The following is a 12,797-nucleotide window of genomic DNA, read 5'->3' as shown; positions in this document are numbered from 1 at the left end:
AGCTAATCCTTTACTGTTATAGCTGTGCAACCCACAAGCTGGAATCAGTGTAGCTGCTGCTTCCCTCCCTTGCATTTCTGATCTAGTGCTGTGCAAAGCACTCCTCACCTCTCAGAGCCCCAGGCTGCCGGGGCTTCCCTGTAGCTACACCACCCCTGGGTGGGCTCTGGGTCTCTGCCCCCCCTCTTGGGAACACAGAAGTTTGCACCCATTTGTTCCAGGTGCCTGTTGTCCTCCCACGAGATCAGTAGTGGAGACTATAACTCAGCATACATAACCACCCTGCTCACCTGCCACAGCCCATGACCAACATTAGATGTTTACAAGCATCTGCAAGAGCTGCATCAGTTTCTGCTTGCCAGGAGACTCCTACTGGGGGCCTGAACCTGACCATTTGTGGAAAAATATGTAAACATTAGTATGGGAAGGAGAGACATAAAAGGCTTTAATACTTGGTATTATGGGCATAGTAACTGATTTTAGATTTTTGCTTATATTATCAACAATACTCCAGGTTGCTCTTAGTGTACAAAGAATATATTGTTCAGTTTCCTCAGCAACATGCAGCTGAAAGAATGCAAGAGCATTCCCTGAAAACTGTAACTTTAAACCATGATTTCCTCAATCTCTATTGTATAGGAAGATGTGACTGGTTTTATTGTCGTTGCTTCACCTGTCCTCACCAATTCATATTCATTTCAACTAAAAATTGCCAACAAATCAGTTCTGGATCCTGACTTTACCTATCTGCCTGCCCGATTTGGCAGCTAAGTAGAGGGATCAGCTACAAGAGCCAGTGAGAGATTCTGGCGTCATTTAGTACAGTTTCCTAAGAAAACTGCTCTTCATGGAAAGTATAACTAAAGTGGTTTGGCCTGTCTATCAGCTTGGGAATTAATATGGCCTTAGAGCATACAAAGTTTGGCCCTCCACAGCTTAAGCTATTCACATTTACCTCTAAATTTAGTTTTAACTTCAACCTCTGAGGGTTATGATATTTTTAAGCTGTGTTAGATCAGATTTCCTATCTCTGATGTAAATGACATTCTGTTTTCGTCCAAACAGAGGTCCCTGAGGTCCTCTTGACCCAATCAATTAGAGAACTTATTTTTCTTGTGGCCAAGCTACAAGAAAAAGCTACATTTTCCTTTCATGCATTAAACCAGCCTACCTTTAGTCTCTATGAGGTGAAAAATCGAGCCATAGCTTGGGGCATTTATTTGTTCTACAAATTTTTAAAAGGAACTAAGTTGCCCATGTAAAACTATAGTTCCCTAGCATGCATTCAGAAGGCTCCACACAGCTTCTGAGAGTGCAGCACAAAGCAACTAGACCCAAAGGACACTGTGTTCCACTTTCACACAATGCAGAACTGGGTCAATGCTACCCACCCAGCCACTCCCTGCGAGGTCCTGCACTGTGGTGTTAATAGTGGTTACTTACCTAGAGGTGAGTCAGTGCAGTTGATCTGTCCAGTTTTCTCTATGCACAATATTCACTACTGCAGAAATATTACACTGATATTTAGAACTAAATTTCTTTTTTCTACATCAAGCTAAACACATAAAGAAAAGCAGATAATCATGCCTTTCTACTGAGAATCAACATTAATCCCTGTAACTTTTGACACATCACCAATTCATCTTCATATCTCAGTTCAGTTTACCATAAGTTGTACCTTAAACCACACTCTCCAGATTTCTGGATCTAAACAAAATCCTCATTGCACGACTCCCCTCACTTGCTATCCCTCACACATGCCCCAGAGCACCACCTGTCCCATCATACCAAGCAGTGCTTCTCAGAGGCTGTCTAAGCCTTCCTCACTTGATCATCAGGACATTGACCTCACTGTCCCCACAGAGGATGCAGCATCTATCCCACTAATCTGAAAATTCAGCAGCGGCCCAAGAACCAGCTCTGGCCTAGGACAGGCAAGTGTTGTAGTGTGTTTAAGAAACCAGCCTGTTCTTTGCAGTGCCTGATAAATCACAAACGCTGCTAGTGCTCTGTACTTCTAGATAAAAAAAGCTAGTAGATATCCTACAATCTGGTCTTTAAAACTTACATGTCAGTGATTTTTCACACTTAGATTGGGTGTTAGAATCTGAGGATATAATCTTCCGTTTTATTCAATGTGTCACAGCAGAAAATACCACCATAGTATGAACAGGAAAAGCTGAGATAGGAAACAGCCAAGTCTTGGTTGTACATCTGATGCGCATGAGCATGTACTGACTTGTGCAAATCACAGCCCCTCTTCATTCAGATTTAAAATAATGATGATTCACGATCATAATGAAGATAAAGTCACTGTTCTGGTATTTTATTATGAAATGTTGTTAATTTCAGTACATATCTGTGTTCAAAAAGAAACAATCTTACAAAAATAATTTTATTCCCTACAATTTTATTTTTTTAAAAATTGCTTACGGTAAAGAGTGAGTCCAATATGTTTATTTGAGTAGCAAGACAAAAGCTGCTTTCCTCTTTTGTAAGAAGGAATACCAGATCTCAATTTCTGTAATGAGCTGTAATGAGGTGGTGAAAATGCAATGAAGAAACAGGACCAAAATTCAACACTAGTCACTCCAATTTTCCTGAGCACTCAACTTTCCTGAGCACTCAAAGTTTCCTGTTTCAGATCAATGGATAAATTATATTTAAATTTTATTGTGACTTCCACTATGCTCCCAGAAGCATTCACAGCTGTAATTTGCCATTTTAGTCTAAATGAAAGGAGTACATTTTGCTCTCACTGATCCACATAACCTCATTGATTTCAGTGAAACATGGAGCAGGAGAACAAGTCAAGTCTAAGTGCAATTACAGTATGTTTACAGAATGCTGTATGTGCTATTTACAATGTGATGACATTCTGGAGTGAGAGGTAAAGCTGACCCTGCTACATTAGAACAAGAAGATAATTTCATCAAAGGAGAAGCTGTAACACATGATGTGTTACTGAGTTCTTCTTTAGTGTTTTTCATTTGTTAGCATTTTAATTTGGTACTGATCTAAACTATCAAGTTCACAAAAAATATTAACACTACCATAGTGCTATGCTGCAAGGTTAAAAGATGGCTACAGCACATTAAGGTTCTCCTGTTTAATTTAAATCAGGGACTGGAAATCTTATGACATTTTTTGGAAATATTTTCTGTGTAGAGAGAACACATAAAGGCATGCTATATAATTAACCAATAAAACAGTGTTTCAAGTTAGAATATTCATTCAAATATTGTAAGAATATTATTCAAATATTAGAATACTAAATAATGAATACAATTGCTTGTTGCAACTCCAGTGACAGGATATAACTGCTCCAAGCTCTTTAGACAATTTTTAGAGGTTTAATTTTCACATCCCCACACCCACATTCTGAAGAGCAGCCACCTCACCTCCTCTTCACCCAGCCCTCTGCCCTGTTCTGTCTCAACAGCTTGTCATGGGTCACATGCATCCCACAGCATTCATGATACAATGGCTTCATAAAATCACCCAGAATTCACAAGTTACATCTTTACAAAGTCCCCAACTGCCAGACAATAGTGTAAATGTATAAAAATACCCACATAGGCATTTTGCATTATAGCTCAACAAGAGAAAATTACAGTAATTATAAATAATGAAGTCTCTGTCAGCCTTCAGTGATGGAAAAACTGGAAGACACTTAAAGGGAACATTCCTCTGCCTTCCCCACACAGACATCTATTTACTGGTGCTTTCAAACACGGGCACAGCCTGAGAGTGAGGAGAAGCAAGGAAGTAGCTGATCCACCCACCATGTCTCTCAGACACTGCAGGGTGAAGATCCCTTTGGAAATCAAACTGTAGGAGGGGCTCAAAGCAAACACAACTTCTGCCCTGGGAGCCAACAGCAGTGATGTAGAGGGCAGCTGCAGACCTGACAGCTCCTGCTGCTTCAGCATGCACAAGGCGAGTCATGTAACTGGGGATCTGCAGCTTTGGGGGATGTGTCCTTTGCCTATCCTACATCACTGATGCAAATCCTCATGGAGATTGGATTACTTTGTTCTCTTCTCTGTGCTTTCTATTAAACCATGTTTACAAAGGATTAAAAACAGCTCCAGTAAGGCTCCAAAGACAATGTGAAACAAACATTCAAAGTGCTTTAGATAACATATGCAGAATTTAAACCCATTTTCCTTAGATAGAATTGGGAGGAATAAAGCAGGTCACAGTAAGGAGAAGTCAGCTTGCAGGCACAACCTCAAAATGGCTAAACCAAAACAGTATTTTGCTGGCAAACGTTAAGCTTTCCCTGTCCATCATCTGTGCTGGAGCCACATGGTTATGGCTGGCCACAAAGTAGAAACAGAAGTCCAGATCTGTCTGAGAAACACTAAACAGATGCCACAGCTTCCACAAGTCTCCAATTTTGCAGCACAGTTTTATATCCTAAAAGCAATGACACTTTTTTGCTGGCAAGTTAGAAAGTAAAAACAAGTAACTATACAGCCATATCCTTTCATGCTATTCTGCAAAATTACCTGGCCATGAAGAGGAATATTTTAAAAATATGAAAACTTTAAAAACATGAGAAGTTGCATCTCAAGCCTGGATTTAAATAATGTATGCTGAAATGTCACTGTTTCTTTATCAGAAGGCTTAAAAAAGCCAAGCACCCAGTGGCTTAGTGACCTGGGATGTTTGGTGAGGACTGGTCACTGAATTTTGCTCCAGCATAGATCTGATTGGTTTGAAGTATAAAAACAGGTTGTAATTTGTTAAAGTGGGTCTTTATTTTGGAAAAATAAATATTGTTCTATCCCCCTTTGACAAAGATAGCAAACATCAGCACAATTGTGGGAAGAGTGGCACTGCTTGGCACTGCTCTACCCAAATTCATGACCAAATTTTAAAAAGTGATCCAGAAGACTGTAGGAGGAGGAAATATGTGTCAATTCAACCAGTACAGCAAATGCACGATAAATTACATTTTCTGATGTTTTCCCAGACAAGCTTTCAAATCCTGAAGTGATTGGATGTAATCTGTGCCTGGAATAACAACATGAGCATCCTCATGGGTATTTCACAAAACTGAAAGGTTTAAACAGCACAGCTACCCACAGAATTTGTACCACCTCATTTGGAAATCTGTGTGCAGATTTGTCACTTGTTCAGCTGTCCCTAATAGGGTCACTTCTATAGCAGACCTATTGTGGCTTATGCTTCAGGATGATATGAAGTTTGCAATAGCACTCAAAACATTCCACATTATAAAATCACTGTGCAGTGATTCACTTGCTATGTGAGATGATTGGATAGTCTGCTCTGAAAACTTCAATTTTGCTTCTGTTGATATGCCTTGGCTTTCAAAGTGCTTAACCTCATTTCTAGGATGGAAAATGTTATCAGGTCTGTCATTAATGTTCTGGAGAGGATAGAACCTCTTTTGTCTTTAATCATCACCATAAAGTTCACAGAATTGTTTGTTTCAAACTAGCTTAAGTTTGAGATTCTAACCCAAAACATGATGAGAGCAAAGTCGGCACCTTGTTTAGACATGACAGGGATACCTGAAAGCTAGGAAACATTGAATAAATGTCCTATTACACCTGTCCTATGTGGCAAATCAGTCACACATAGCAATTAAAACCACTCAGTCAGACTTTTAGCTGGCAACTTCTCCCCTTGATCCCCTGGCAGCAGCAGAACTTTCAGTGCTTAATTTCACACGGCTGGATAAGCAAGAGTCTAATGCAAAGGGAACTTTTAGATCAAAATAGAAAATTTGAAATAAAATGCTTTACAGTAAGTACTGGAGATATACTTGCATTTAAAGCATTTATGAAGAATTATTTCAACTATGTATGTCCTGTACTACCTGCCGGCATCTTATTAAACCAGATCCTATTAAGTTATATCCCCAAACATAAAAGCCTACAGCACAATGAAAAAAACCAAAGCCCAGCAAAGCAAATTACTTCAAACTATAAGTAGAGAAGGAAATATGCAAAGTAGAAGGATAATGGAAACTAATTAGTGTATTTTCTAAGTAAGCCTAAGTTAGTAGAGAGAGGTAGCACTGTTTGTGAGATGATATTACATAGCAGACAAAAGAACAGACGTTATTTTAGGTATGCAACACCAGTGAGGCCTGAAAAAGATGCCACAGACTTCAGCCTAAGGGCAACTTGCAAACAAATCTCCACGTTTAAATTAATTATGGCAATCATTTATTAAAATTGAAAGAAGAAGCACCTTTGGAGAAGAACGTAGTATTAGCAAAAAATGGAGATGATTAGGTCCTGTGGGATTAGCTTGACAGACAACCAATTAATTTTTATCCTTGGAACACTGAGGGTGTCCTACACAGAAAACTTCAATGTATCATTAAAAAGTATCTTTTAAACACATGATTTGTACCCAAGAGTATTGAGAAATTTCTTTTCCAAACTCTTCTTATATGAAATTATGATGTTAGATGAAGCTGTATTCTCACATGCTCTTCTGTAAGAACTTTTAACAGTAGCAAGAACCAGAATGTTGTTAGAGGGCAGGGAGAGGGATCTCTGGAAAAATTATTTCACTGTATGACCTACTGAAAGGAGAAATTACAGTTTAAATACACTCAGCATCTAATTAATTTGATTGCTGTTTTCTACCAATGTAATAGTCAAATACATTATGTTTTTGTTAATGGACTTGCTTGAAACAGATTGGGCCAAAATACAGATATTTATACATCACAGTCAACTGAGAGTTTATCTCAGGTTTTGTTTTAATGAAGTTTTTTAAGGAACTTTTAAAATTAAGTAATCCCTGAGACACAAATATTCATTTCCTTTGATACAGAGATTTTTTTTTTCCCTCTCTATTTCTTTTCTCTTAAAAAAAAAAAAAAAAAGAATCAATAGATTTTTGGAACAAAAATAAACTGGACAATAGGTCTGCCACAATAAAGGACTGGAACAGAAGATACAGCAAAGTAGAAGTATAACCATGAGCCTCCTGAAAATGTCAATGTCTCATACTAGTCACAGAAGCAAAGTTCATGATGATTCCAGTGAGAGCTGTGTCTAATAAGGATAATGCAACTTTAACTGATTCTAAATAAGACAGACTCCTACTTTTAAATAATTACTGGATATCAGAGCATTTAAGAGCAAAATGAGGTATTTTGATGTTTTAAAAGAATTCTAAATCTGAAACTGTATCCATCAACTTAAGCAATGTTCTGTTCATTTTATCTCCAAACTCTCTTATCAAGAAACCAAACAAAAGACAGTTTTGGTCAGAACTGCCCAATTAAATTGATTTTAAATTTTTAAATATAAATCTTCGTAATCTACATTAAATTTCCAAGTTTTATTAATATTCCTTTTTGAAAAGTGGAGGGAAAATCACTCCCAGAAAAATAACTTTTCCAAGAGAAACATAAAATAAGTGATGACAAGACCTTCATTCTCATTACAGTGACTCTCGTCCTCCTTGAATGCTTCCTGAGCTTACCACTACTAAGGAATATATTAGGAGTCTTTATTTTTAAGTGTCTGGATATAGCAATAAAAAGCCTGTCTTCCTCAATTCAATTTTGAAAAATACTAATAGAAATTATAGTAATTGTGTTTATATTAAAATGCTTGAGAACATTAGAAACTTGATCTGGGCACAGCCCAGTTCCTATCTGCCATTTTCTCTTAAGTTTAGCTCCTGTGACAACAAAAGAAGGCAGCATCCTGCCCCTAAAAAAGGTGTTATAGAAGCAGTAAGCAGATATGCTGGACATGGACAAGGCTTAGGGTGGTGAAGAGATAGTGGTGATAATGAGAATGCTAAAAGTAGCAACAGAAATAAATTCCCAGTCATTTGGGACATTTGTGAGACAGCCACCACTTCTTTCAGTATTTACTAGACGTAATAAAGTATACAGAGAATAAAAAATTCCCATCTGGTATTTAAAATTCCAGAAGCTCTTTAAATGTTATCACATGATAAAATAGGAAAAGCCAGATGCTACATTTATAAAGTCAATGTCCTGCATCTTCTCAAAATCCAAGAGATGCCACTACTAAATCAAGTCAGTTTGCTTTGGATAATTAATCAGTTAAACAGTTAACCTTTACCAGAGAAATAAAGCCATGCATGGCATGAGATACAAACAGCCATGCACTGCCCAGGCCAATTATAGACATCAGAGACAGAAAACCAGGGCAACACCAGGACTTCTAAATCATCCTTGGAAAATTAGCCTTTCCTCAGAACACATTCTGGATTTCTCATGTTTGGAATCTACAGCTGTAGCTGCTCATCAGTGGTTAACTAGGCTGCCATGGGGAAAGACAGGGTTCACAGTAAACAACTTTATTTTTTCCAACTGTATCTATCAAACAAATCTAGGCTTTATTCAAAATACTTTAAAAAACAAAAAAACAGACAAACCAGAGGAATAAAAACATACTAGAAACAAAATATGGAGCCATTTCAGAAGTATTTAATACTGTCTTGAGCATCCTTCAGGAAGGAGACTAAGCAACAAAAAGCTTGCAAATGTCACAAGACCCATCCCAATAGAGATGAAAGAGAGATGACAGCAACAGCAGTAGTACAAGAAGCTTGACACTCATTTATAAATTTAGAAAACAAAATTGTAACTGGAAGCTGTATGTGCACATAAACCTGGAGCAGAGAGAATGAATGAGCACCAAAAACAAAGAACCTTTCCTCAAGTGACAGCTGACAACAAGGTTTGTGTAAATGCTATTGACACTGGGAGGCCCAGGCAGACTGCAATAACCTCACAAAAGTAAGAGGAAAGACAGCCACAATCTTGGCCAAAACCCCTCTCTTAAGCACCGAGAAAGCACTGCACTCCAAGCTGCATGCAAGCTGTGACTTCAGGTGACTTCAGCAATAGATGCTGAACCTGGGCTGGGTTTGCTCCCCTGAAGGTCTTTTCTTGTGCACTGGGTAAGATACAAAATACAACATTGTTCAGAAAAACCCTCAGGCAAAGTCTTTGCTGTAACAGAAAACTCCAGATGACATTGTCAAGTATCTGCTGCAAACCAAACAAGTCTTCCCAAATGCGATGCCTATAATTAAATGCACCATTTAGACAGAAAGTAGAGCAGCAAAAGAGATGCATGCTCACTTTTAGCTGGCTGAGACTATTTCTGCAATCACCTTGTTCTTAGTCATCAGGTCATTAAATTGCTTAATAGCCAGTGGACATGAAGAAAAAGCTTCCATCAAGCAGGAGAGCAGGAAGTGTATTATTAGGCTGCATACAATCACAATTATATAAACACCGTATGAGACCTCTTCTACCACGTGTTGCCCTTGAAAGTTTTGGATCATTTCAGACCATGAAAAAACACTGAAAAACGTGTTTCATTTAATGGACTTTCCTGGGTATTTTGTAGAAAGACACAGAATTAGATTCCCAGGCCTTAACACAGATGTGCTGGGATGCTGCCCCAGAACCAACATGAGAGGTAAAACCATGAGACACAGGCTCTGGACCTCCTTCTGAACCCACCCCCACTGCCAGCTGTGGGCAGGGCAGTCCAGGTGGGCACTCTTGGACCAGCCCCTAAAGCTGGAGACCCCAGGGTCTCCAGCCTCCATCTCTTTCAGACCAAGTAACAACTGGGTGGGTGAGAAGACCACGTGTAAAGCATTGTTTTGGGACTGAAAAACCTTCTACTGTAGAGTTGTAGCACCAAATTCACCACTGCTCTGGTAAAGGAGCTATCCTGATTTGTAGCTTATCAGACAAGAGGAGCACTGCCAACAGGAAAAAGCCAGGACCAAGCATTCACAGCTCCTATTAAGTTCAATTGCAGCAACATTGCTGCATTTTGTATAAACCTTCTAACAAAGGGACAGTAACTACGCTAATCAGAAATATTTTCCCTAGGCAAGAAGAAATGATTGAAATAATACACCACAGTAGGCTGTTACAGTTCTGTGGTCCTGACAATGCTGTATTTAAACAAAAAATAAGTCCTTAAAAAATTCTTTCATACCCTGGCATTTAATCTCAAATGTCAAAAGTAAGGCTATGGCAAAATGAGTTTAATGGGCTCTGTGGGCACTCAAGATCAACTGGCAAACAAAGAAAGGCAGAATTTAAATGGCCCACTACATTTCTTTTCTGTGTCTATCACTTAAAGTTATAGCTAGACAATTTCTAAAATATACTGCAAAAAGAACTGCACAGAGCAAGTTTGAAAAAACTTGAAGGAGATCTACCAACAGAGGTGATATAATTGGTTTGGTACCTATTTTTCAGATTGGTTTCTTATGAGCACTGTAAAATGCTTAATCCATGCTGCAGAAGATTGCTCAGTCCCTCTGAAGGGCAGTCTGTAAGCAGCAGGTGCCTAGGGGCACTGTTATTTGATAGGAGTCTAATTTATGAATGGCATTCAAGGATACAGATGTCAGCTGTATAAGACAACTCCCTGCAATCTCTCTCTCCCTCCAGAACTTGAGATGCTAGAGCATGCTGAAATTTGAGGCCTTCTTCAGTGTCTCTAGAGGTATAAAGAAAAAGAGGTAGAAGCCTTACAATACGTAATCTTTTATACAGACACGGAACACTGTGCTGCAGTCTCTGGCTTTGTGATACTAAGCAGATGTTTTTGTCTGCCATTTCATTTTATCTACAGGGGTGGCTGACAAATGACCTACCTCTCAATCTAATATATCTACCTGAAGAAAATAGCAATGTTATTCTTGCCACTGCTGGTTTCATCATTTCTCAAATTAAAAGATGTTATGCCTAAACTTTTTGTTATTAGAGCAAGGCAACCAATTTTTCATGTATGATACTATCTGATGGCTTTTGTTCCATATGTTCTAGATATAGATATAATGTACAGGTTATTTCCTGCTAGCAGGATAATAATCTGTTATTGCTTGAGGAAGAAAATATTTTGGTGGTCCAAATACAGTGTACTGGGAACCTAAAGAGTGATTGTAGATTTTGTCCGTTGTCATATCACTATGACACTAAAAATCTCATCCATGCTTCTTCCAAACAGCCTAAATTGGAGAGCAAGCTTTCTCATACTTAGCTTGTCAAGTCACTTTTAAAAACTGATCTTGGTTTCTGGAGAACTTTTTCCTATGTTTTATAACTCATAGTAAAGCAATTTTCTTACATGTGTTTTTCATACATGCCGTCATTCTGAAATCTTTACAAATATGCTATTCAATACCAACCCTGCCCTCTCCAGCTACAAGGGAGAGACTGCTTGTAGTAGTTTATTAAAATGGCAGCATATTGCCATATTAAAATTGCTTTTATTATCATAACTGCCCGTGCACTTATTTTATGTCACCATCACTTTGGGTATACTGGATTGCTGTAAGGTCAAGTGAACACCTAGAACAAGAATGGTTTGTGTAAAATAAGTTACACCTAAAGGATGATGAGGCAGATTGACTTCCTCGACTGTTTTGGTCACTAACCCTATCTAGACTTGAAGTTTTCTCAAGTACAGTGACTTCATAGTGCATATGTGTTACTCTCAGGGGGTAACTTTGTTCCTAGATGTGTGTGTGTAATCCCCCTCAAACACCTGACAGCCAGAAGGTAGATCATTCTGCCATTGTGTTACCCAGTGAAGGTGCAATTAATATCAGGTTTATTTTGAAAAAGCATGTCAACAGAAGGAAGATGTATGCATCATCCATCTGGCGAAAAACAGCACACCCTTTAGTAAAAAATCCTCATCTTTAGCTCTATTTATTATTATAACTTCATTGAAGTGCAAGAAATTTTTTAAAACTTAAAAAATCTCAATCTGTTTAAAACCACAACCATAAAGGCACATAATCTGTGACATCAAGTAACTTCTTGCTTTTACTTTAGATGTGTATAGAGCAAAATCACAGGCACTATTATTTTTAGCTGACCTGAGGGATCTAGCAATTTAGGTTTGAGATACAGATTTTTAAAAAGGATTAGCTGCATATTGGCTCTTACCTTCCTAGCAGTGGACACTTTAATCAACATTTGGAGAGGAAACATACCAAATTGTGTCACTCTCAAAACATTTGGACTAAACTTGTTAATAGGCTTGGCCCAATGACAAAGGTTTGACCCCACATGCAAGAAGTAAAGGAACCTGATGAGTAAGTGATTGATATGCTACCCTTCAGAACTGCAGCTTGGGATTGCATTTTGCCACAATATTGTACAACCCTTGGCAAGCAACCAGCAGTCTATCCCTCATTACACCATCTGGAGGGAAAAAAAAAAACCAACAGCAAAAAAGCCTCGGCATACACTCTGTTTTGGCAAAGGCATGTGTGGGAGAATAGCCTACCTGAGCCAAGATGTCTTTGGCTTCTAATAAGAATCTGGCTGATTCAGAGGCTTATGACAGCCTCTCACTATGTTTTTATTTTCTGTCAAAATCAGAAAATCACATCAATCTTCAAAATAGCAGCACATTCTCAAATGCTATTCTATTCATGCCCCTTAATGCTGCTAGATGCACGATCAGATTTCCTGTTAAAATCTAATTAGGTTTCCAGTTTAAATTCAGAGTGGTCTCATGAGAGTTAAAGGATCCAAGGGATCACTTGGTATTGTGAAAACAAAAAAAATTTAAAGGGAGAGTATTTTTCTTAATTCTCAACAAGTCCTTGAATTGTTTTCCAAAATTTTCCAGTAATCACTGACATTTAAACCTAAATAGGCAAGCAAAAGCTTTTTGGTTTTTTTACTTGTTTGCAATTGATGCAAGAGGAGGAAAGGAACTGTGTACTTGGTCCTACTCTTGTATAAGGAAATCCTGGGCTATTGCTACATT

At 38.3% G+C, this 12,797-nt stretch overlaps 1 protein-coding gene across 6 annotated transcripts in view; it reads left to right on the top strand.

Moving 5' to 3' along the window:
* B3GALT1 (beta-1,3-galactosyltransferase 1) overlaps positions 1-12,797 on the top strand; it is a 107,378-nt gene that overhangs the window by 76,865 nt on the left and 17,716 nt on the right. The window lies entirely within an intron of this gene.

The sequence above is a fragment of the Parus major genome, chromosome 7 (assembly GCF_001522545.3).
Source record: "Parus major isolate Abel chromosome 7, Parus_major1.1, whole genome shotgun sequence".
NCBI lineage: Eukaryota > Metazoa > Chordata > Aves > Passeriformes > Paridae > Parus > Parus major.
The sequence above is the reverse complement of the archived record's forward strand: the minus strand, read 5'-3'. Positions and strand labels throughout refer to the sequence as shown.